The sequence below is a fragment of the Panthera tigris genome, chromosome A3 (genome assembly GCF_018350195.1).
Source record: "Panthera tigris isolate Pti1 chromosome A3, P.tigris_Pti1_mat1.1, whole genome shotgun sequence".
In the NCBI taxonomy this organism is placed as follows: domain Eukaryota; kingdom Metazoa; phylum Chordata; class Mammalia; order Carnivora; family Felidae; genus Panthera; species Panthera tigris.
The window spans coordinates 124669280-124696380 of record NC_056662.1 but is presented as its reverse complement, the minus strand read 5'-3'; the positions used below and the strand labels follow the sequence as shown (position 1 = coordinate 124696380).

The following is a 27101-nucleotide window of genomic DNA, read 5'->3' as shown; positions in this document are numbered from 1 at the left end:
GGCTCAGATCTCACGGTTTCTTGGGTTCGAGCCCACACTGGGCTCTGGCTGGCAGCACGGAGCCTGGTTGGGATTCTCTGTCCCCCTCTCTCTCCGCCCCTCCCCTGCTTGCACTTTCTCTGCCTCTTTCAAAATAAATAAACTTAAAAATTAAAATTAAATTAAAAAAAAAAGAAAGTACAAAGAGCTCCCATATACCCATATACCCTCTCTTTGGAGACCCAGAGAGGAGACCCAGTTTCCTCCATTAACATCTTGCATTGGTGTGGTACCTTTGTTACAATTATGAACCAATATTGATACATTGTTATTAACTAAAGTTTACATTCGGGCTCACTCCTTGTGTTGTACATTTCCACTGGTTTTGGTAAACACATAATGTCAGTGTCCACCTTAAAGTATCCCAGAGAGTAGTTGCACTGCCCTAAAAATAGCCTGTGCTCCACCGATTAAATTCATTCCTGTCTGCCCCACCCAAAACCCTTGGCAAACACTGATCTTTTCACTACCTGTAGAGTTTCTTTTCCAGAACGTCATAGAGTTAGGATCATACAGCATATAGTCTTTTCAGAGTGGCTTCTTCCACTTAATAATAAACATTTAACCTTCTTCCCTGTGTTTTAATGACTTGATAGCTAATTTGTTTTTATCATTAAACAGTATTTAGTTGTCTGAATATACTTTGGATTATTTATCCTCTCATGAACTGAAGGACATCGATTGTTTCCAAGTTTTAGTCATTATGAACAAAGTTGCTATAAACATTTGTGCGCAAGTTTTTGTGTGGATTCATTATTTTTAAATTATTAAAATATAATTCAAGACTCTCCATGGTCTGGTATTTACAAATACCGTCATAATTTTTCTACACAAATTCTCTGTCAAACTTACTCTTCTTTTTTAAAAACTTATTTTGGCTACTTGAAGTCCTTTGCATTACCACAAAAATTTTCAGGATCAGCTTGTGAGTTTCTACAAAAACAGCTTCTGATGTTTCTTTTTATTGTTTTTTGTTTGTTTTTTATTTAGAGGGAGAGAGAGCACAAGCAGGTGGTGGGGAGAGGGGCAGAGGCAGAGAGAAAGAATTTTAAGCAGTCTCCATGCTCAGCACAGAGCCAGACACTGGGCTCAATCCCACGACCCTGGGGTCATGACCTGACACGAAATCAAGAGTTGGATGGTCAACAGACTGGGCCACCCACGTGCCCCTTCTGATGTTTCTACTGAGATTGCATTAAATCAGTAGATGAATTTACGGATAGTTGACATCTTAACAATACTGAATCTCCTGACACATCAACACACATTCCTCATCATCCATTCAGATCTTCAGTTTCAGCAACGTTTTGTAGTTTTCAGGGTGTAGGTACTGTACATCTTTTGTCAGATGTATCTCCGTGCATTTCGTATCTATATGCTCTCATGAATGGCATTGTTTTTTTCTCTAAATTTCAGGTTGTTTGCTGCTTACATATAGAAATATATATTGGTCTTTGGATATATATATATCCAATATATATTGGTCTTTGGATGCCAATGTTTTCTCCTGCAACCTTAGTAAGTTCAGTTAGTTCCACTAGCTTTTTTGTAGAGGATAGCGAATATTCTACATTTAATGCCTTACACTGGCTAGAAGCTCCAGTACAGAGTTTAACTGAACTGGTTACAGTGGTCATCTTTGTCTTGTTCCTGATTTTAAAGAGAAAGCATTCAGTCTTTAACCAGTAAGTATGATGGTAGCTGTGGATTATTAATGACCTTTATCAAACTGAAGAAGGTCCCTGCTGTTTTTAGTCTACTGAGATAGTTTTTACCAGGAATAAGTGTTGGTTTTTTGTTTAATGCTTTTAATGTTTTTATTGAGATCATCATTTCTTTCTTTTTTAGTTTGCTAATATGCTGAATTACATTGATTGATTTTCTAATGTTAAGCCAACCCTACATTTCTCAGATAAATTAATTTAGTCATGATGTATTCAATCCACTAAATTTTTGTGTAGAATTTTTACAATATGTCTATGAAAGTGACTGTTGGTGATTTTCTTGACATATCTCTGTCTAGCTGTGATAGTAAGGTAATGCTGGCCTCTGAGAATGAGCTTGGTAGTATTCTCCCTTTTCAATTTTCTGGAACAGTATGTGCAGAATTTGTAATATTTCTTTAAGTGTTTCATGGAATTCACTAGTGAAACAAACTTGTCCTGGAGATTTCTTTGAGGGAGGGTTTCTAAGTATAAATTCAATTTTTAAAATAGACACACGGCCATTTAGCTAATCTTTCTTGAGTGAGGTTTGGTGGTTTGTGTCTTTATCGTCATAAACCTGTTCGTATTCTTCCCTAGTTATCTTTTAATATCTGCAGAATCTGTAGTGAATGCCACCTTTCTCGTTCCTTATATTTATAATTTGTGTCTTCTCCTTTTTTCTCCCTCACCAGTCAGAGGTTTGGTGGTTTGTGTCTTTATCGTCATAAACCTGTTCGTATTCTTCCCTAGTTATCTTTTAATATCTGCAGAATCTGTAGTGAATGCCACCTTTCTCGTTCCTTATATTTATAATTTGCGTCTTCTCCTTTTTTCTCCCTCACCAGTCAGAATGGAAGTTATTGCTTTTCTCATTCCTCTTAAGGAGGCAGGTTTTGCTCTCACTGATTTTCCCCATTGCTTTTCTGATATTAATAATATGAGGCTTCTGTTCTGATCTTTACTATTTCCTTTGTTTTACTCACTTGTGTTCAATTTCTTCTCTTGTTTTAGTTTTTTAGGGTAGAAACTAAGCTTATTCACTGAAGACCACTCTTCTCTTTGATATAGATACTTAACATTCTAAGTTCTCCCCCAATACCACTCACAGAGCCCCCTGCAAATTTTAATGTGTTGTATATATGTTTTTTGATTCTGCTCAAAATTCTTCCTTTCCTGCTTTTACTTGCTTTTTTGATTTACAAGTTTTTATACATTTGTTATTTAATTTCCAAACATTTGTGGATCTTCTCCTGATATCTTTCCATTACTGGTTTTTAGTTCTACTGTGGAATCATTTACTCTTGCTTTTTATTCCCATTTCTAAGAACATGGGGATTTCTCACTTGTGACTTTATACCTTTTTCCACTTGTCCAGTCAGCACACTCCTAAGCATTCTTCAATGCCCAACTCAGAAACGATATCTTCTGTAAAATATTACCAAACTCTGACAGAGGAAGTTTGTAGCTTTCTCTTTTGTGCCTGAAAAGCCCTTCCCATGCATTCATCTAAGAGTTCTTGCCACACCGGACTGCAATTATGAGGCAACATTTGTCTCTCCCACTGGACTCTGAGGTCCTCAAGTTCAGCTCTGGAGTTCTGTGCGGGTTTGTCTCAAAACAGACTGGCACACCGCAATTTCTGAAAGAGGAAGGAAGGAAGGAAGGAAGGAGAAAAGAAAAGAAAAGAAAAGAGAAAAGAAAAGAAAGAGGAAGGAAGGAAGGAAGAAAGAAAAAGAAAAGAAAGAGGAAGGAAGAAAGAAACAAAAAAGAAAGAAAGAAGAGAAGAGAAGAAAGAAAGAAAGAAAGAAAGAAAGAAAGAAAGAAAGAAAGAAAGAAAAAGAAAGAAAGAAAGAAAGAAAGAAAGAAAGAAAGAAAGAAAGAAAGAGAAAGAAGAGGGGGAGGGAGGGAGGGGGGGAGGGAATCAATGACAGAGCCATTGAATTTTGAGTCATTCTCAGCTCATCCTTCCAGCTTCCAGAACGACTCAGCTATGAAAACAGAGACGGGAATATTAAGAAAGAGAGGGAATGTGTAAATAAGTTTCTTTGTGTGAAAGAACCAGAGACATGAAGCAGGCCCTCTCAGGTACGGCAGGATGCCTGCTTTGTGTCCAGGTTTACTCTGTGCCTGTAGGAGCTGGGCTGCTGGTTACCTATGCAGATGGTTCCCAGGCCTGCCTGCATGTGAGTGTGGCCAACACAAAGCAGAGCCACGCAGGTGTCCCCATCCAGCTGTCGGAAACCTCTGGGCTGGACATGGGAAATGATGTCTGCACCAGGCTTGGGCATGAGTGTGCACAGCAGTGTGTGCAGGCACGTGTGTGTGTGTGTGTGTGTGTGTGCACGTGTGTGTGTGTGTGTGTGTGTGTGTGTGTGTAGAGGGGCTGGAGGAGGAGGAAGGCGGAGAATGACTACCAAATCTGTACTCTGCAGGAAGGAAGAACCAGCAGCTTCCTTATTTCCATCCCTGCTGCATTAAAATCCTACACTTTCTTAGTGATTTGATCTAAACACCTTTCACCTACCCCACACTCAAGCTGTGCCTATCCGTCACTAATACTGTCATAGAAATTGGCACTTCTATAGCATTCCACAGCAGAAAAGGAGGCTCCCCCTGTAAAATTACACGCCTTTTAGGAAATTAACTTTATAGAAAGAGATCAAATTACCTGGCTTCACTGGGAAATTTTAGACACCAGCCAGCACACAGGGCAGGTGTAGAACTGACTTCCCAGATCACCTAGTCGACCCCCATATGTGCGTGTGTGTGTGTGTGTTTCCGTACCCTTAAAAACTACTGAAATAAATACTTTCTATGATTTGGTATCGTGTGCACCTATTCTAAGTGCAGAAGCTGAGGAAAACTCTTCCTAGCAATCTGCGATCCATCACTAAAATGCACACCCAGGACAGCCCAGGACAGCGCCCACAGAAATGAATGGCTTGACTGGGGAGGGTTAGACCTTTGCATGCCTCTCTCTGCAGCCCTGTTCATCGTTTCTGTACAAGCTCCCTACCCTCCTAAAACACCTGACCTCTTAGCAATCTGAAGAGAAACAAAAAACAGGCTCTGTTTATCCCCACGTCTTTGACAACACGTAAGGCATTCAGGCAGCATCCTGCAGAAAGGTCTGCCTACTTGGTTCGGCTCCTCCAGTGAAGTGATGGATTCCATCCAGGGCATATCTGGAAAAAGCTTCCAACCCTTTAATTCAAGGCTGCGTGGAGAACACAGGTATCCTCTGCGTTTCAAAAGGTTGTGATACGCCACTCTGCTTTTACAAAAAGACCTACATTAGTGCCTGTTTTTGCACTGATTTGAACGAAATCTGAGGCGGGTTTTGCTTTTATGAAAAAAAAGGTGAAAAGTGAACATCACATTCGGCTTTTATTCTGCGGCGAGGCAGTATAGACGCACCCGGAGCAGAGCAGCGGGAGCGGCCCCGCCAAGCTGCTGTCCCAGGAAGCACACGCAGCATCCCAGCATCCAGCTGCCCTCACTTCAAAGTGCGTCTGTGAGCATCTGTGCTTTATCTGGATTTATTTTGTGCATTTTGTGGTAATATGTATCCTAAGGTATCAGAAAAACCTAAGAGTGGTTATTTTGGGGGTCTGGAAACTCTCAAAAAAATTTTTTTTCATGTAAATGAATAAGAATTGCTTCTTTGCCTCACACCATTTCAGCCTAAGCAAGTTTTCCTGTGAAAACGTGCTACTTTCAGATAGCCGGGGAAAGCTGTCACTGGATCCAGTCTCTCGTGAGGACCTGGTAGTTTACCCTGGGTCCTTATGGATGACAGCAGGTGAAGCACACACCGCAGACTGACCTCGGTCCCTTGTGGCCCCTCTCTGAGGAGCTGCTGAGAACCCGTAACTAATGTGGCTGGGGTTTCAGGTGTGTGCAAATCCTCTTGTGTGCAGTTCACTCTGGAGCTCCACAGAGCCAGCCTGGGGCTGTCTGCTCCTTGCTCTGAGCTCAGCATTTACAAACTCAGAACACCTCTTGTTGATTCCACAGGGTGCAGCTTTCCCGCAAAGTGCTCTGAAAAGCAACAGCTGTATTTCTGAGGGAGTGCCCAGAGACTGTATCTGTTGTCTGATACTGTCTCAGAACGAAGCCTACGTTTGGAAGCAGCCCTAACCCAGCCGGCCGGCAGCTGCCTTATACCCTGAGAGGTGGTTGCCACTTTGCATTGAATCAGCTCACTGTAGGCTCTGAGACACGAGAGAGGTGAGCCTTTCTGAGCTCGACCGTAACAGACTGACTGACTGATCTTGACTGTTCTTCAAGATCCTAACCATGAACTTGCAGCCTTCTGTTGAATCACCTATTCCCAAAGAGAAACTTTGATTTCCTTCTGCCAATACTTTTATTTGTTGATTGCTTGACCAAGAAAACTGATCTGTCATCTGCATCTAAAAATAAATTTAAATCCTATTATGTGACATGATTTTCCATGCTGAGGCAGAGATTACCAGTAAAGATGGAATAAAGGGTCTTTGACAAAGCAGCTCCTTGCCAAATGTTTGTTTCATTTACTTATTGGTTTGTTCATCACACACCTCCTGTGTTCTGGCTTTGCACCAGACATCATGCCAGGCACTGGGGACACAGAGATGAACAGACTTCCGCCTCCAGGGAGTTCGTAGCCCGGTGGGATGACAGACAGCTAAGATAGGAAGCCATTACTTTGCTGTATTAGCTATGCTGACTATCCGTGGAGGGTGTTCTGGGGAGGAGTGGTCTGGGTTACAGTGGGAGTGGGGAAGCAGAAGAGCAGGCATTGTCATCAGATACAACTAAGCTTTCATCATAGGCCCAGCCCTGCCCCTTACTAGCTGTGACACATTAGGAAAATTACTTAACCTCTCTGAGTTTTAGCTTTATTATCTGTGAAATCAAAATAATTACAGTGGGCTTTTTCAGAAGATGAAAGAAGCTCGTATTTATGAAGCACTTAGCACAGTGGCTGGCACCTGGCTAGCATTCAATAAATGTGACCGATTTATTAATTGTATCAGTATTATTTTCTGTGAGTCAGCTTCTGACACACTAGCAGAAGAGATGTGGGGTGGCAGATGGCAGCTTCCTATCCAGGTTACAGAGAAGACCTACGTTCTGTTTACTGGAAGCTGTCAGACCGCCTCAGTTTGCTGTAAAACCCACTTCTTTTCCAGTTGCTGGCTGGGAAATTCTACCCCGAGTTATCAGTTTATGAGGTGTATGGCAGAGGCAAGATTGAGAATGGTTCCGCCACCCTAGCTGGTTCTCTGCCTGGGCAATGCCCGTTCCCCAATCCTCTTTTCACTATGCACTCAGAGTTTAAAGCAGAGAAGACATGCCTCTTGTCACTGGCATGACTGTGTCTGTCTCCTGGACAAGTGCCAGTTGTAAATGGTTCCTACTTTTCTCCCATTAATACTGCGTCTGCATATGCCTAAGCCTTTGTTTAAATATTAAGAAGGAGTGTGTCCAGACAGTAAGTGCGCAGAAATGTAGACACGTGGCCAAGGAAAAGAGTGTGGCTGATATAAAATACAGTGGTGAATAAATATTCAGAATCTGAGAAATTGTGAAGACTCATTCAAATTTTTTCACTCACAGATTTATGCAGTATAATCAGGTTGGGAGGGAGGCATGTGATGTTCAGACACACAACTAGAATGAGTTTGTAATACGATGTGTCTATAAATTCACGCAACATGCAAATTTGCCATCAGCCCTTCTCTTCTTCCGCTAATCCCAGCAAGGCCGGAGAAAATGAGAAGGAAGGTTTCCTCAGGCATCTGCAGTGGGCCACGTGGGATGCTGGCTATCACTTGGAGGAAGTCATCCCACAAACACATCCTCCATCACCCCTCCATCCTGAGCCAAAGTTCCAGGGCTGCAAGGACAACAGTGTCTACTCATCCATTCGTTTAACCAGCATTAATGGCATTCCCTACTGCCTGCCATTTCAAGAGAAACAAAAAAATGAATAAAACCAATCCTGGTTTCCAAGGAGTTCATGGTCTAAAGGAGGATGGATAGCACTCTACCATCAGATACAAAGAGAGGAAGAAGGCAGGAGCAAAGATGAGTCAGGGTTATTAAAAGAGACCAATGTTTGTCACATAATCTATAATAAATGCACTATCGATGGTTCCGTTTTTAAAGAGCAGACAGAGTATTTATTACGTAACTTTGCCAATTAGAAACAAATGGCGATTCGAACGAAAAGTTGAAAGTTTAAGCCAGATATTTTGCCTACAATAAGCAAAGTGTTTTTTTCCATGCTAGCTTCTGTGTATATAGCCAGCATTAAACACACAGTCCTATCCATCAACCTATGTATTTAGATTTGGAGATGCATTGAATTACAAGCCCAAAACAGGTTCCAAATTATTCAGATATCGGGGTGTCAGTAAAACCCATTGTAAAAATCAAACCTCAGAATGTTTCTGCTTTCCTCAGATTAGAGGCACAACATATCTGAAGCAAGGTATAGCTAACGAATGGCCTAATGTGTGAGGGAAATACAGATATCTAAGACACACACACACACACACACACACACACACGTGTACACACACAGGCTGATGTATTAGGTTTAAATGTAAAGAATACTGAAATCCTCAAGTATATCACCAGTTTATTCACACATCAGATCTGACTCTGAGAAGTGAAGGACCCTCCTGTCAGCAGCCAGAATCAACAGGGAAAGGTTTCAAACAGTTCAGAAGCACCACATTTACTCAAAGTGTATACTACCTGCACATCGTTCTTCATTCTGTTAAATCCTGAGGCTTCTGCCAGCAGACGTGTGATGCCACACCTTGAGAAAAAGAAGGGGGAATAGGGACTTCACTGGTAACAAAATGATATTTCTTTCCTAAATGGAATATAATTCTGACAGACTTTTTCCTCGTTAGTTGGGATTTTTGATGTTTGACATTGATTGAGCAAATGAAAGACAAATACACCTTGTCTTCTAATCTAACTCGCCATGCTGCCTTCTGTGTAATAAAAGTGGTTTTTAAAGGAATATCAAGTAGAGGGATGAAGTGTGCACACTGTTCCAGAAATCAACCTTGTAAACTTGACATGATATATTGATATATTGAAAAATGACATATTGAAAATAGCTGGTATTAAATCAATGGAGGAGAAGGGACAAAACATTTTGATAAATTTTTATTTATTCTGATAAATTTAAATTGGCACTAACTTTAAAAAATACCAACAACAGGGCCACCTGTGTGGCTCAGTCGGTTAGGCGTCTGACTTCGGCTCAGGTCATGATCTCACAGTTCATGGGTTCGAGCCCCGCGTCGGGCTCTGTGCTCACAGCTCAGAGCCTGCAACCTGCTTTGGATTGTGTGTCTCCCTCTCTCTCTCTGTCCCTCCCCTGCTTGCACTCTGTCTCTTTCTGTCTCTTAAAAATGAATAAATGTTTTTAAAAAATTAGCATTTAAAAAATACCAACAATAAAAATAATGTATTTAGAATTTAAATGCAAAGTAGATTAAATTAAGAAATACCAGTAACAAGAAAGATGTTCAGAAGAAAGATAAGGATATTGATTAACATTGGACTATATGTTAACTGAAGTGTGAATGGTAAAAAATTTTAGAGTGACCACCAAAAGAATAGTAGTAAAATGTACAATTTTTCAACCCTCTAGAGGAAGAAATAGAAAAAAAAGAAAATAATCTATCCAATAAAAGCAGGAAATATGGAAAGAGATAAGAAAATGGCAAACTGAAAGCACAATATTGCTGAACAATATCACAATAGAAATTTAAACATTTAGAACTGAATTACAATAAAATCAATATATATCTACAAATATCAGCCATTATAGCTGTTGCTGTAGTCATGGTTATATAATTATTTCTATTGAAAAAGTTCTCAGAGAAAACTGTGAAGTCTTATACATTCATATATTAGAAAAAAATAACTATGGGAGGCACATAGGTGGCTCAGTTAGTTAAGTCTCTGATTTCAGCTCAGATCATAATCTCATGGTTCATGAGTTTGAGCCCTGCATCAGGCTCTCTGCTGTCAGCACAGAACCTGCTTCAGATCCTCTGTCTCTCTCTACCCCTCCCCTGCTCACTGTCTCTCTCTCTTTCAAAAATAAATTAGCATTTAAAAAACATATTAAAGAAAAAAATATTGAAAACTAATTATATAGGTTTTAACCTTTAAAATAAAGCAGTAAATTCAGAAATAATGTTGAAAAGTCAAAGGTAGAGGTAAGAGGAAAATTTATAAAGTAAAACATAAAATTATAGAGATGGTTGATAACTGAAAGGCAATTGAAAGGTCAGAAAGAAAGAAAGGTACAAAGAGGCACAGAAGGATTGAATGAAAGAACTTCTGAGAAGGTTACTCAGGGGAAAAAGCAGAAGAAAGAAAGCACATAGATACAAATAATATTAGGAGTGTAAAATTTGCCATAGCTATATATAAAATTCAAATGACATTATATAAAAGTATATTCAGAAGAATTTTGCATCAATCATTTGAAAATACAGTAAAGTGTTAATTGACTCAAAATATATTAAATCCTAAATTCATTTATAACCATTAAACAAATGGCATAGGCAGTCAAAGCCATATAACCCTTCAGACCAAGATACCATGTCAAAAAGTTTTATCAAACCTTTGAAAAACAGCTAATTCCTATTTTATTCAAAATTTATAAGAATAAAAAAAAGAAGACATACATATCTTATTTCATCTGGCTAGTACAAACTTAGTTTGAAAACAGGATAATTAAGAAAGTTATAAGCAATCTGACTTATGAATATACGTGTGACTCTCCTAAACAAAGTACTAACATATCAAAAGCAGGATTATATGTTTTTTAAAATGTATCATAACAAGGTAGAATATATAACAGAATTGCAGGTATCTTTCATACACAAAAAAAAACATAAAAATGGAATTTACCACATTAACACAGTAAAAAAATGTTTAATAGTAGTATTAAAATGTATCTATTAAAATATAACAATCTATGATTTTTTAAATAACAACAACAGAAAGCACTTACCTAGGATCAGAAAGGACCCAACTTAACTTGATAAAAAAAATATGTAAAACGAAAGCCATACTAAAACACATCCCTTACATACTGGTAAAATGTTAGAAGTAGTCTCATTCAAATCAGGAACAAGACAAACCAACTCACTGTTACAATCTTTAGCTCACATTATACTGGAGAGCCCAGTCAGTGAAAAAATTAAGAAAAACACATATGTTTAAGGATTAATGGAGAAAAATATTTGATGGTGTCATAGATGTCTATCTAGAAACTGTAAGAAGACTGACAGACAAACTATAAAAACTAACAGGAGTCAGCAATACGGGGGTAAAGTTCCACTTGTACCTTTACACCCTTCTCTATCTTTCCCCACTCTCTCTGTGCCCTGTGACACTACTGTGAGCTTCAGATGGACCTGGCCAGTGGTGAGAGGGAGAGCAAAGGCAAAGGCAGATTTACCAGAGGAAAGCAAGGTCAGGCTATTATTCCCCCAACAGTAGATCCCCTCCATGAAAGGCTCAGCATTTGTCAGGCAGACCTCCTATGGGGACTTCCCTGTGTCTTGCTCTAATCATTGCTCCTTCCTGCCACCCTTCAGATAGAGGGCTGATGATTGAGGCTTAAAATTACTAGCCCAGGGCAGCTGCATTATCCATGGTGATTTTATATACCCTGCTCACACCTCTGTAATTAGTCCCTTACACTAAACTCTTCTCAAATTAACCTGAGTGTTCCATCTGTTTCTTGCTGAGATACTGATTTATACAAGCAAGTGTGTTGAACACAAGATCAGCAAATATAAATCAATGTTTTTACCATAAACTGACAGTAACCAATCAGAATGTGATCATTAAAGATCCTGGGGGCACTTGGGTGGCACAGGTGGTTGGGGATTCAACTCTTGAATTCAGATCAGGTCATGATCTCATAATCATGGGATGGAGCCCCATGTTGGTCTCCACACTGAGTGTGGAGCCTTCTTGGGATTCACTCTCCCATCTCTGTATCTCTCTCTTTGTCTCTCTCTCTCTCTCCCAAAAATAAACAAACAAACAAATAAATAAATAAATAAATAAAGATCATGCAAATTAGTCTGGCAAAGAAAATGGGTAGAATATTTACACAGAAATAATTTAAAATTCACTGAAGGCCCCAAAAGACAATCAGGATAAATATATGAATATATAATGCTCACTTTCGGAAGACCCCATCTCGTAAAAAATACCAAATCTCCCCCAAATTAATCTGTGAACTAAAGAGGTTCATATCAAAATTCCAACGAGATTTTTATGAGATGGAATCTTTCATACCAATTCTAAAATGCAGAGGGGAATACGAAAATCTAAGAAGGGTCGATCACGTTTAGAGGAGAGAGGAGGAAGAAGAGGCAAGTCAAGAGAATGAGGAGGAAGAACAATTTCTCCCACCAGAAATCAACCTGTACTTTAGAGCTAGACATATCATAAAAGTGATGCATTTACACAAAAGGGGATTAACAAATGAACAGAAGAGAAACCCCAGAAGCAAACTTGCACATTAATGATGACATGTGTTATAGCAAAAATAATATTATAAATCACTAGAGAAAGATAGTCTCTTTTATGAAAGGTATTAGTATAATAAGCTATCCATAAAAGGTGAAAAAAAAATTACCTTGGTTAAATAGCACCAAAAAAAGAAACCCAAATACAAAAGGAAAAACTTGAAGCTGATTACAAAGTAGAAGACTATCTTCATCATCCATGCATAGAAAGGCATAGAAAGACCCTCTCAAACAATAGACCAAAAGCAAAATTCATAAATTAAAAGATCATCTCATCCTATCTTCATGTTAACTATATGTGACCAGTTCCTATGTGACTTGTTCTAGATGACACGGATGAGATTTTATTCCAGGTCTGACTAAAACTCCAGTGCTTTGGAAAAATGACCACTGTTTTCCCTTTTCCTTGTATCTGTAAGAACCTGTTAGTCACTTAGTTTTGAAAGTTCACTGCTCGTTTGTTTGACTATTTAATGATGACCTGGAGGAGATGGAGAGGTGCTCGAAGCAAGGCCCATACCTGTGCTCCAGTAAGAGTGCCCCAGAAAGGTTGAAGGCAGAGAGGAAGAGCAGGATCCTGTCTCTCCGACAGGGCTGAGGCATGCCAAACCTGAACGTTCCTGCCACATCAGAGAAAAGGCACATGCCCCCCAGGACCACCATCCTTCCAGCCCTGGATTCTTTCTCTACTTAGGATGTCAAGGGGTCCACTTGCAGAGAACGTGATTAAGGGTACATAACAGCTTCCTCCCTAATACATACTGGACTTGTTATCTCTGAATTGATTCAAAACTCTTTTGGGTCCATTGCTACATCATCAGGTTTTCAAAATGTATTCCCCATCATGGAAGGCAGTAGCACTCTGTCTGCCATAAAGCTCTCTTTAACCTTTAAGCATTGAGGCATCCAAGCTCTGGGATGTGGAAACTAAGTTGAATGCAGAGCATCAAGCCTCCTGATTTCTGATCCTTTCTTCCCACTTGCCGACCTGGTCTCTAAGTTCTAGCATGTTCTATGCCTAGAAATGCCCCTGTCATTCTCTTGTACCTTCCTGACTGAGGTGGACCATCCCAGCTGTAGTTAAGCAACTATTTAAAAGGGTAAAGGTAAAACATGAATCTCACTCTATGAGGCTGGGACTCATCCCATGGTTACTTTAGCTGGAGGGGAGGTTTGGTGGGGACCTTGAACAGCACCAGGATCAAAGCCCATAGTTCAGGCTTTCTTGCAGGTGTGTTTGATTGCTTTGTGTCTACAACCAGGAACTGTGAAACGTGGCTACCAGTTTGTTTTCATCTTTTGTTTGGCTGTGCCCAATAATGTCAAAACAGTCTGTCAGTTCAACACAAAGATATTAGCTGGTTCATTGGAGATACTTACTTACTGTTTGACACTGCAGAGCCAGAGAACCTGGGAGCGGGATGCCCTCTCGCCTCCCTGGCCTCCCTCCAGCCTCCTGAAGTGCATTTGCTATTGTATGTACTTGATTGCAAGGTGTGAGAGAGGTAGCTCAGTGTGAGACCTGATGAGTGAACAGAGAGGCTTTTCTGCTCATGGTTATTTGATCTGCGTTATTACTCACAATGAGCCCTACCACCGCTGAGGGATGCACAATGCTTTATGAAATTCAGTGTACTCAAATATATCTGTTGTTGGTCTATGGTTGGATGAGGATAATTATTATAGTAATTATTAGATCATTTGCAATAATAGGAATTTGCCCATTATCTTCACCTTTATCTTCAAAGCATTAGACAAACGCTGACTTGATCCTTTAAACACCCCCCACTTGGCCTATCCACATCGGTCAACTGCTATACACGTTAATCTTAGAACATAGCAAGGGAAATACCCCCTTCCTGTAGCTGTGCTCAGTAATGACAACACGTTGAGGTTTGTGGCTGCCCTTTATTTGCAGTCACCTTCCTTCCGGCATTTGGTCGACTGAATACCCCTTATACCACTGCTGGCTGGTGAGAGATCCCGAAGGGTGCACTGCACGGAACTTAAATCATCTTCCAATACATGTTTTGCAAGTAAAAGTAGCTTTCTGAGTGTGTAGGGTTTCATTTGGAACTCTGAATTATAGAAATTAGGGACAGAGTGACCACACGGACATACAATAAGCACACAGCTGCAGAAATAAAAGGTCTCAGTGCATTGTGGCAGTCCAGCCAGAGCACGAAGAGAATCTAACATCATTTTCAGCCTGCAGTGCATTTTCTGTGAATAGAGATACCAGAAGTATTTACTTTTTTTTAGTTTGTTTATGTATTTTTTGAGAGAGAGAGAGAGAGAGAGACAGTGAGCAGGGGAGGTGCAGAGAGAGAGGGAGAGAGAGAATCCCATGCAGGCTCCGCACTGTCCATGCAGAGCCCGATATGGGGCTTGAACTCAGGACCCGTGAGATCATGACCTGAGCTGAAATCAAGAGTCAGACCCTTAACCGACTGAGCCACCCAGATATCCCATTTTTTAGCTAATTTTTAAAGTAATCAAAAGGAGGAAAAATATCTACCTTCTAACTCTAAAAAATCTTGATTTATTTCAGTCAGCAATTTGCTTGATAGTTTTATCTTTACAGACTTTTTAAAACAAAATATTTTAATGTTTATTTATTTTTGAGAGAGAGACCGAGTGGGGGAGTGACAGAAAAGGAGGGGGCAGAGGATTCAGAGCAGACTCTATGCTGACGGCAGAGAGCCCAAATCAGGGCTCAAACTCATGAACCACGAGATCATGACCTGAGCCAAAGTCGGACGCTTAGCTTAACCGACTGAGCCACCCAGGCACCCCATCTTTACAGAATTTTAACTAGTAAATTAGTTTAATCAGACAGCTCTAATCACACAACTGTGCAATATTATGAGGAATGAGTGTCTGATCAGGTGATAGTTCCAGCAACCAGGCTTTACTTTTTTGTTTTTTTCCTTTACACACACATACCACATTAAACACTTTTCTTCTTAAGCTGAGCGACATTTTTCAACTGACAACTGTATTATATTTGTACAGCGTACAATTAAATGTTTGCCTATTTCAAATTGAAAATCAATACTTTCCTTTTATATCCCTCCTTTTTAAGGAAGCCACATTGCCTCCAAAGGGAAAATACTGTTTCTAGAGCTTTGGTTGTTAAGGTGAATGAAAAGGTCATTGGCTGCGTGTGGCATTGCACACCGTGATGTGCCTCACTCGAGCTGTGACAGCTTGCTGAAAGAAAGGTTTTTAGTCAGACATGAATTTGGGGGTGATGAAATCTGTTAAACATCTTCTCTACCTTACCAGGACACATTAGGTGATTCTCCCCAGCAGCTGCCTTTGCCCCCCCAGCCCATTCCTGCAAGAAGCTCCGTGCTGAGACCTGCCCTTCAGCTCCGTTTCTGAGCACCCGGGGGGACAGTGAAGAGTCCCAGGGCTTAGAGTTGGGAGACCTGAGTACCTGCTCAGGCTCTGGGATAAGCCCATTCTAAGGCCTTAGACCAGAATGTTCACTCTTCTGAGCTTCAGATCTCCACTTATAAAAAGAGAAGAATATTTTTGATAAAGATGGCATTAAGTTGATGTCTAGTACCCTCTGTCAGCTAGCTTTAAACACATAGCAGTGATAAATTAAGCATAAAAAGAGAAATCCAAAAAGAGAGAGTTGGCCTCGAAAGCCTAACAAACATCACCCCGGACTGAAATAGAACTTAAATGCAAAGCAGTGAGCAGAGCTGAAGCCACAAGCCTTGTGGGTCATGATCCAAACCAAAGCAGTGGTGGCCAGGAACCCATGGGCAAAATGGACTAAAAGTCTCCACTCAAACTGGGAGATTAAAGCTATGGTCCGTACCTGGAGCAGAGTGCTGTAGGGGCCGCTCCCAACCATGAAGCGAGGCCAAAAGAAGCTGTGGTTGATTCTGCTTAGAGCTCATGCTCATAGAACAGGGTTACAAATACCAGAAATGGAACTAAACCACCTGATGGCTCAGTGACAGGTTTCGTCATGTCCACAAACGCGCCACAGGGAAGGAATGCCAAAATGCATTGGAAGATGTGGGGCTTATCTGTGACCTTAGTAGAGCTATGAGGGGGTACCTACTAACTTTATAGAATAAGAAGGATACATGTAAAGGAGGTAATAAGTTTTCAAATCAATCTGAGACTAAAATTTTAAAGGCATAACTATATCTTATGGTAAGAAAGACAGCCAAATGCTAACAGATTGAAAAGCTGTTTTCTTTATATGAAATTAATTTTATAGAATAGCTTGAGAAAAATTACAAAATAAATTTGGGTAGGGACATCAAAGAGATAAAAGAATAATTTCTATGAAAACAAACACGAAAATATTAAACAAAAACTCGCAGAAATTGAAAAATAACAAGAAGTGAAAAATAGAATGACTTAAATGAGAAAGACATAATACTATCCAGACTTGACATAGCAAATGAGGAATCAGAAAATGCCTCAAAGGAATTTAACTAGGATATCAGTTAAGGGATATAAAACTAGAGTTAGAAAAAAATTGTCAAATGTGTATTTCAAACAGAGAATTGGAAGAGTAAAAAAACAGAAAGACAAAATTTTACAGAATTTGAGGAACAGAATTGGAGATGAGTTTGCAGGCTAACATTTCACCTCAACAACTAACTAATAAAAATACAGTCACAGGCAGGTATCATAAAATTAAAAATAAAGAGAAAAATTATAAAAGCAACTGGAGAAAAAAGACAGGCTGCCACAATATTTCAATAGTGGAACCTAAAGCAGACTTCACAACAGAGTCAGAAAGGGCAGAAAATGATAAGTTAAAGGAATCAGGGGTGCCTGGGTGGCTCAGTCAGTTAAGCATCTGAGTCTTTTTTTTTTTTTTTTTAATATATGAAATTTATTGTCAAATTGGTTTCCATACAACACCCAGTGCTCATCCCAAAAAGTGCCCTCCTCAATACCCATCACCCACCCTCCCCTCCCTCCCACCCCCCATCAACCCTCAGTTTGTTCTCAGTTTTTTTTTTATAGTTTTATTTATTTATTTATTTATTTATTCATTTATTCATTTATTTATTTTAAATATATGAAATTTATTGTCAAATTGGGTTTTTTTTTTGTTTTTTTTTTTTTAATATATGAAATTTACTGTCAAATTGGTTTCCATACAACACCCAGTGCTCATCCCAAAAGGTGCCCTCCTCAATACCCATCACCCACCCTGCCCTCCCTCCCACCCCCCATCAACCCTCAGTTTGTTCTCAGTTTTTAACAGTCTCTAATGCTTTGGCTCTCTCCCACTCTAACCTCTTTTTTTTTTTTTTTTTTTTTTCCCTTCCCCTCCCCCATGGGTTTCTGTTATGTTTCTCAGGATCCACATAAGAGTGAAACCATATGGTATCTGTCTTTCTCTGTATGGCTTATTTCACTTAGCATCACACTCTCCAGTTCCATCCATGTTAAGCATCTGAGTCTTGATTTGGGCTCAGGTCATAATCTCACAGTTTGTGAGATCCAGCCCCACATCAGGCTCTGTGCTGATAATGCGAAGCCTGCTTAGGATTCTCTCTCTCTCTCTCTCAAAATAAACAAACAAACAAACAAACAAACAAACATTAAAGAAAAAAAGATTCAAAGTGCTGCAAGAAATTAGCCAAATCTGGTATTTCACATACAAAAGAATATTTTGGAATGGGAACAAAATAAAGACATGCAAATCTACACTAAATACAAAATTGGTTAACATTTATAGATCCTCATTATAAGAATTTTTGAAGTGCTACTCCAGGAAGGATTTAAAAAGAAAAAAATGCACTCAAACTCGAGTATAGAATACAAAAGACAACTATTAAATTGCACACACACACACACACACACACACACACAGCAAAAACTGATGAAATTCTGATATCATAAAAGGAAAGCAATGAAGACTATCAGTGAAATCAAAATCTTATTTATCAAAATAACCAAAAAAAAAAAAATATCTAGCCAGATTTAATAAGAAAAAAAGACAAATTGCCAATTTCAGTAATGAAAGAGACACATGGCTAGAGAGCTTATAGTTAATTATATATTAACTTTATATAAATAAATTCCATACATTATATAAAATAGGCAAATTCCTTGAAAAATATCTACCTTTGAAGTCATCAAAGAAAAAATAGCTAACTGAAATAGACCTATACTTATTAAATAAATTAAATTATAGTTAGAAACCTTCCCCACAACCAACATACACACATGCAAATACCCCAGACCAAGTTGGTTTCACTAACGAATTCTATCAAACATTTAAGGGGGAAATGCCAGTTCTACACAAACAGTTCAAGAAAATAGAAAATAAGAGAACATTTCTCAATTTATTTTATGACCTGAAGGTAATTATTTTCATTTACCAAAGAAATGGTGAAAAATAAGCACTTGAAAATTGCTCAGTATTCATATGCCATTAGAGAAAATAAAAACTCCAAAAAACTACACAACATCAGGAAGTGTTATATAGTGGTTTTTTTTTTTTTCTGACAATACCAAGTACTGGTAAGATTTTGTAGGAACTGGAACTCTAATTCATTGCTAAGTGGGAATGTAAAGTTGTACAACTACTTTGGAAGACAGTTTTAGTTTCTTACAAAGTTGACTATCACACGTACCATATGACTCAGACATCCCAGTCCTAGATATTTACTCAAGAGAAATTACAACTCATGTTTACATAAAACTGTATGAATGTTTACAGAGACTTTATTCAAAATTGCCAAGGGGCTTCTGGGTGGTTCAGTCAGTTAAGCATCAGTTATGTCAGTTAAGCCGACTGCACAGAGCTACTTGGAATTCTCTCTCTTCCTCTCTTTCTGTTCCCCCACCCCCTTTCTCTCTAAAAATAAATATTTTTTTAAACTGCCAAGAACAGGACCATCTCAACTGTTCTTCATCTGGTATGAATAAACAAAGTGGATACAGTGGAATACTATTCTGCCATAAAAATAAATGCACAAACTGGTAAGTGCAATAATGTGCATTAACTTCAAACATTATGCTAAATGAAAGAAGATTATATATTGTATGATTCCATGAAAATACTATATGAAAAAGGAGGAATCCATTTAAAGGATTTAACAACAGACTAAATAAAGCAAAAGGATCAGTGAATTTGAAGACAGGTCAACTGATACTATATGAGGAAGGAAGAAGAGGAAGAGAATAAGGAAGAGAAAAAGTTATAATAAAAGAAATTGAGCACAGCATCTAAAATCTAGAAAACAAAAGTCAAATAGTCTGACATCCTTAAAAATTAGAGGCCCAGGAAAAAAGAAAGAGAAAATAAGAAAAGTAAATGTTTGAGGTTATATTGGCTGAGAATCTTTCAAATTAATAAAAAGAATTAATCCACAGATACAAGGAGCTCAGATAATTCCAAGCAAAATAAAAAATAACAAAAAAATCACCTAGAAATGTCATATTATATTAAAAACACCCATGGTGTACTTATAATGGGATATTACTCAGCGATCAAAAAAAAATGGAATCTTGCCATTTGCAACAACATGGATGGAACTAGAATGTATTATGGTAAGTGAAATAAGATGGTCAGAGAAAGACAAATACATGATTTCACTCATATGTGGAATTTAAGAAACACAACAGATGAACATAGGGGAAGGGAAGGAAAAATAAGATAAAAACAAAGAGGGAGGCAGACTATAAGAGACCCTTAAATACAGAGAACAAACTGAGGGTTGCTGCAGGGGAGGTGGGTAGGAGGATGGACTAAATGGGTAATGGGCATTAAGGAGAGCACTTGTTGGGATGAGCACTGTGTGTCATATGTAAGTGATGAATCACTGGGTTCTACTTGAGAAACCAATACTACGCTGTATGTTAACTAATTTGAATTTAAATTAAAAAAAAAATAGTGAAAAAAGCCTTCCTGGGGGGGGGGGGTGAAAAACACAATACAAATTGTAGAACAGTAATAAGAATAACAACACAAGAGAAACCAGAGAAATCAGATGACAAAGTGACAACATCTTGAAAGTGCTGAAATTTTTAAAAACTCCTTTTAGTCAATATATATACAACAAAAATATCCTTCAAAAATGAAGATAGGATGTTTGCTGTCAGTGTAATTTAGTAGCTCCTACTAGACTGGTCACTCATGCAAATAAAACTATACATTCTGGGCAACACGTACAACCACAACTAAAACAACCAACTAAAATTACTGGAGCAGAACAAAAGTAGCAATATTCTGGGGACAGATGAGTACTTGCGAAAAGTAATGACACTGTGTGCATTTCTGTTATCACAGCTTTTAGCCAGAGGGTAAACCCTAGTGATTGTCTCACATCTTTCTGGCTGGAAGAACCAGAAGAACCAGAAGAAAAAGTTTAAGCCACCAGAGAGGTGAGAAGTGAAGGGAGATTTCCAAAAAGAGAAGGACTACAGAGAAGTAGTTACAAATGTTGTGTTTATGTTTTGCCCAAGTATCTGGCCAATCCCTAAGTCACGCACATGTGCATATGTGGGCTAAAAAGGGAAGGAACTGAGATTTAAACATCTTCCCCCAAAGATAAGAGTGTGCAGTTACCTTCAGACCAAATTAATTCTCTGCCAAAACAAAAACATCAAGACTCTTTGTAAAAATATTTAAAAATTCATAATCTCTACAATATAACATTCACAATTCTCAGGATGTGTTCCAAAATTATGTGACATGAGGAATCCAGAAAATGTGGCTCAATCTCAAGAGAAAGAAATATCAATGGAAATGAGACCTGAGATGACAAGGGTGGTTGTAATTACCCCATAGGGATTATAAACCAATTATTATAATGATGCCTAATGATATATGTTAAAAGGCTTACAATGAATGAAAATATATAAAATAACATCAGAGAAATAGAAATGATACAAAGAACAAAGTAGAAATTTCTATGTTTAACAATTACAATATTTAAAATAAAAATTTCACTAGACAGGCATTAACAGTAGTGTAATGGTTAATATTACGTGTCAACTTGGCTGGACTACAGTGCCCAGATATTTGGCCAAAACATTATTCGAGGTGTTCCTGTAAGGGTGTTTTTAGGATGCAATAACATCTAAATCAGTGAACTTAGTAAAGCCGTGTGCCCTCCATAATATGAGTAGCCCTCATTCAATTAGCTAAAGATCTTCTTAATAAAATAAAGACTGACCTCCCCCAAGCAAGAAGGATGGCATTGCTTAATGGGTTGCTTGATAGTCTTACTTGATGGTCTTCAAATTTGAACTGCAACATTGGATCTTTCCTGGGTGTCTAGCATGCCAGCCAACTCAGATCTTGGACTTGCCACTCATAAAATTGTAAACCAATTCCTTAAATTCTCTCTCTCTCTCTTTCTGTACACACACATGTGCGCGTGCGCGCATGCACACACACACACACACACACACACACACACACTATTGGTTCTATTTCTATAGGGAACCCTAATAAAAGTGAAATGGATATGAAAAAAGAAATAAGTCAATGAAATTGAACACAGATTAATAGAATTATCCAATCTAAAGAACAAATAAAATAAAAGTTAAGGGAAGGATAGTTTCTAGGACATGTGGAACAATGTCAAAAGGCCTAATATATGGATAATTGGGAGTCTCATAAGATGAGGGAAAAGAATATGGGGCAGGGGAAGCCTGGGTGGCTCAGTCAGCTAAGGGTTCAACTCTTGGTTTTGGCTTAGATCATAATCTTGCAGTTTGTGAGTTCAAGCTTCACATCAGGCTCCATGCTGAAGGCATGGGGCCTGCTTGGTATTCTTTCTCCCTCCTTCTCTGCCCCTCCCCCACACATGCATGCACTCATGCACTCATGCACTCATGCACTCTCTCTTTCTTTCTCTCTCTCTTTCAAAATAAATGAACTTAAAAAAAACAGAATATTGTGCAAAAGAAAATATTTGAGGAAACAAACATTTTAAAAAAATTTGATGGGCATAAATTTATAGAATCATGAAATGCAGCAAAATTCACGCACAGTAAATATTGAGAAAACCATGCTTAAGTAAATCATAGTAAAATAGCCAAAAACTAATGAAAAAATTACAAAAGAATATAAAAACAAAAATTCACATTTGATATACAGGAACTAAGTGACTTCGTCCAAATATATAGAAACTAGAAAACAAAGGAACAGCATTTTAAGGTTCTGGCAGGTGGAGAGAACTCCCAACCCATAATTCTATACTCAGGAAAGATATCCTTCAAGGATGAAAGTTAAATAATGTCAGTTTCAGGAAAATAATAAATAAAATAAAATAAAATAAAATAAAATAAAATAAAATAAAATAAAACAAAACATAGAAAAAATATTTTAGACAGAAGGGAAATGAAATTAGATGGAAACTCAGATATTCAAGAAGAAATGACTACCACTGGAAATGGTAAAAATATTGGCTTACATAAAAAGACAATGTTTTTCTCTTAATTATTTAAGATATGCAGAACTGGTTAAAGCAAAATTATAACATTGTCATATGGCATTTATAATGTGCAATATAAATATATAACATTTATAATATATGGTATATATATAATATGTATCTGTATGTAATACATGTAAAATATGTCAAAAATACTCTAGACTTTAAAAAGTTAATGGTGTATATTTTAAACCTCAGAGCCCTCAAAAAACCACTAATAAATAATGCAAATAGGTAAGAGTAAAAATCCAGTGGATACTTTAAAAAACATATACTCAAATAACCTCCCCCCGCCAAAAAGACAGGAAGAAGTAACAGGATTAAAAAAAAAAACATTGAAATGAGCAGATAATAAATATTAGAATGGTAGACTTACATCAAATGTTGGTAACAGCATTGAATGGCTATGAATAAAACACTCCAAGCAAAAGGTAGAAAACTGTCAGAATGGTTTAAAACAAAAACTGAAGAAAATTTTACACGGGAAAGCAAGATGTTAAGACTCAAATCAAATATAAAGATAGATAGTTTGAAAGTGGAAGAATGGAAAAATATATACTTTGAATACAGTATGCATAAGAAGACAAAATGTCTGTACTATTATCAAATAAAACAGATCTCAAAACAGAAAGTAATACTGGAGAAAAAGAGAAACATTAGATAATGATAATAGAGTCAATTCCTCAGGTATTTATGACAACTACAAATATCTGTGTGCCTAATAAAAGAGTTCAAAACACATAAAGCAAAAACTGGCAATAACTAAAAAGAGAAATAAAAGAAAATCCAAGGAATCCACAGAAAAAACTCCACAACTAGTCAATGAGTTTGGCAAGGTCACAGGATATAATACCAGCATTCAAAATCAGTTGCATTTCTATGTATAAGTAATGAACACATGAAACTTAAATTTAAAATACCATTTTCAATCACTAAAGATATTAAATACTTAGACATAAGTCTATCGAAATATGCACAGAGTGTATATGCTGAAACCACACATTATTGTTCAAAAGAAACCAAAGAAGATATAAATAAATGGAGACATATATTTGAAAAAGAGAGAGAAATAGACAATTTCACAATCACAGTTTTAAAATGTCCTCTTTGAGAAAATAATAACTATACAAAAGTAATATATTGCTCAGATCATTGATGTAATTATCATTTGTAGAACATTATTGCCAACAATAGCAGAATACATGTCCTTTTCAAATGTATGTAAGATGTTCACCAAGATAGATCATACACTGGGCCATGAAACAAGACCCTACATATTCAAAAAGATTGAAGTCATACTAAGTACATTTACTGACCATAATGAAATCAAATTAGTATTCTTTATGAATAAAACATCTTTAAAAAACCAACTACTTGGAAAGTAAACAACACATATTTAAATAATCTGTTAGTAAAAACAGATAGGACAATGGAAATGAAATATTTTAAACTCAATGATCATAAAAATGCAACATGTTAAAATTGGGATTCAACTACACCAGGGTTTAGAGGAAAACATATAGCTTTAATGCTTACAGATAGATCTAAAGAAAGATCTAAAATCAATGACCTACAGTACTACTTTAAGAAGCTAGAAACATAAAAGCAAAGTAAATCCAGATAAAAGGGAGAAATAAATATATATAAAAGCAACAAATCAATTAAATTGAAAACAAAAAAATAGCAAACTAAGAAACTCAGGTTTAGTTCTTTGAAGAAAAAAAAGCAACAAAATTGAGAAACACTTAGACACATTCTTGAGAAAAGAATGAAGAAGAACACAAATTGACAATAGTGTGAGTGAAAGATGTTATATCTATGGGCCTTACAGATATGAAATACATAATAAAAATATGAAAAACTTTATACCAACAAATTAAACATTTTTGGTTAAATGGATGCATTTTTTAAAAATATGACTTATGAAAATGGCACAAGATGATATAAATTCTGAATAGTGCTTTATAAAGAAATTGTGGGTTATTTTAATCAAAAATTGTTGCATGATAAAATATCAAATAATTGATTTTACTGGTGAATTATATCAAACATTGAAGGAAGAAATGCCACTAATTTTATACAAATTTTAAAGGAAAATATAGGGAGCCAAATGCTTTCCAAATCACTTTATAATGCCAGCATAATCCTAACACCAAAACTTACACAGACATTACAAAAAAATAAAATTATAAATCAATATCTCTCAAGAACATTCATGAAAAATACTCAACAGGGGTGCCTGGGTGGCTCAGTCAGTTGAGCATCAGACTTCAGTTCAGGTCATGATCTCACAGCTCGTGAGTTCAAGCCCCCCGTTGGGCTCTGAGCTGACAGCGCAGAGGCTGGCTGGAGTCTGCTTCAGATTCTGTGTCCCTCTCTCTCTCTCTCTCTGCCCCTCCCCAACTCATTCTCTCTCTGTCTGTCTCTCTCTCTCTCTGTCAAGAATAAACAAATATTTTAAAAAATTAAAAAAAAACACTTAACAGAATACTGTACAAGTACATTAACTTCAGCAAATGGTTTCCAACCCTGATGTCCCTCTCCAGGAATAGGCTGGAAGCATCAACAGTGTGAGATACCCCAACTCTTACAGTACTTGAAAGACTCATGTTAGAACGTGAACTTCCTAAAGGAAAAAGAAAGTAGCCTTTCTGAGGTCATCAAAAACCTGTTTCTTTTTCATCCCTGTTCTCCCTTCCACAGGTTTTTATCCTATGGCTGGTTGTCCTTGCTGTCACAGGATGCCTACCAATAGCAACATCTCCTCATTCTTGCCAACAGGAGTAAGAGAACATCTCTTCCCGTTTTTTTTTTCTCCCTCCCCCCCCACCTTTGGTCAAAGAAAATTTTACCAAAAAAAATTTGTTTCCTGCCCACTTAGAATAAATTCTTGCTAACAGGGAATTCCAGATGGTGATTAGCTTAGGCCTGAGTCCTCACATCCTTCTTCGTCAAGAGATGTAGGAGTGACTAGTATTGACTGAATGTATTCAAGGGCCCAAACCCAGAGCTGGGAAGCTCCACCACAGGGCGGGATCTGAATGATAGCTGGAGGGACCCATACTATTCACTGAGTATTGCTGCTTGCACCAGGAAGTGCCACGAAGCATTGGTGGAGCTGGCTAGCTTTTTGATATATCCCTTCCATTTTATATTTTGTCTCCCATTGGTCTCTCGCAAGGATTATTTAGCCAACAAAGCTAATCAAAGGCCCAAGGTGACACTGGTCTATTCTGCCCTTCAGGGGAAGACCACGTGGCAGGAACATTGTGTTGGGAAGGTGAATAAATGAAGTCTGCTGGTTCAAAATCCGATGGGATTCAAAATCAAGATAGTCCGATGAGACATCAAGATGTCTCAGAATCTGTTAGCTTCCCTGAGGGGTTGAGAAAGATCTCTGGGCCTTTTGTGTCCCTGGTCTTGTCTGATGTCAGGAGGATCCAGGTGTTCGGAAAGTTAGGGAGGCACTGCATGGCAGTAACTGACTCAGCAAAGTGACGTCTAAGAAAATGTGCTCAGCTTTATACTCTACAGGCTATGTAGCACTTTAAAAACTCTTGCCTCTGTGGCCCGATTAGATTGGGAAATACATTTTTGTTCCAGATATTTATTTAAAAGTTTCATTTTCACTTAATAAATCTATAGCCATGGCATACATGGAAGGTTTCCCCAAGTGGTAATTTATGCTTATTGTAGAATTACTTTTGAAAGTGCATGGGCTGCCTGTCACTGAGGGAAATTGTGGCCACTCAGTTTTTAGACTTATTGGCTGTTATAGATTTGGGAGTTGATATATATTTGAAATGTTTATGCCTTTTCTTTCTTGTTAATTATCGATCTAAACCTTTACAGATTCCAAGACATTTGTGAACAAGGCTTTCATTAATCCCCAAGGCTGCAGAGGGGTCTGGGCAGTGGAATTTCCAATTTACAGATATGTAAAAAACTTGGGGACTAACATGCTAATTCTCCGGGTCACACGGTGGGTCAGGGATGGCCCAGCTCACAGAGTTTATAACAGGGGTACAAGACATCTGACTTGCTCACCAAAGACGACCCCTTAGCTGTACCTAGACCACACGGTTAAGGTTGGCTCCAGACACAAATAGGATGTGGACACAGCCCTTTACAACCCTCCTGGGGCCTCCTCCACATAGGGACACCTATCCTGTGTCCTATTTCAGCCCTTACCTAAGTGTAATCTAAGATCATCCGGTGGATGTACGCCCTTATTCTGAAATGAGTATGGAAGACTTCCAGACCATTGAAACCCTCCTCTTATCTTACACTGTTCCTCTTCCTTTCCCTCCTACCTCCCACCTACCTACCATTCTAAGGCA

The 27101-nt window shown here is 38.0% G+C and overlaps 1 long non-coding RNA gene across 1 annotated transcript; it reads left to right on the top strand.

Moving 5' to 3' along the window:
- Positions 1–19160: 19160 nt before the first annotated feature.
- Positions 19161–25710, top strand: LOC122237430. Its single transcript, XR_006215993.1, has 3 exons — positions 19161–19297; positions 20607–20701; positions 25465–25710. It is a non-coding gene; the product is annotated as an uncharacterized LOC122237430 (long non-coding RNA).
- Positions 25711–27101: the final 1391 nt, after the last annotated feature.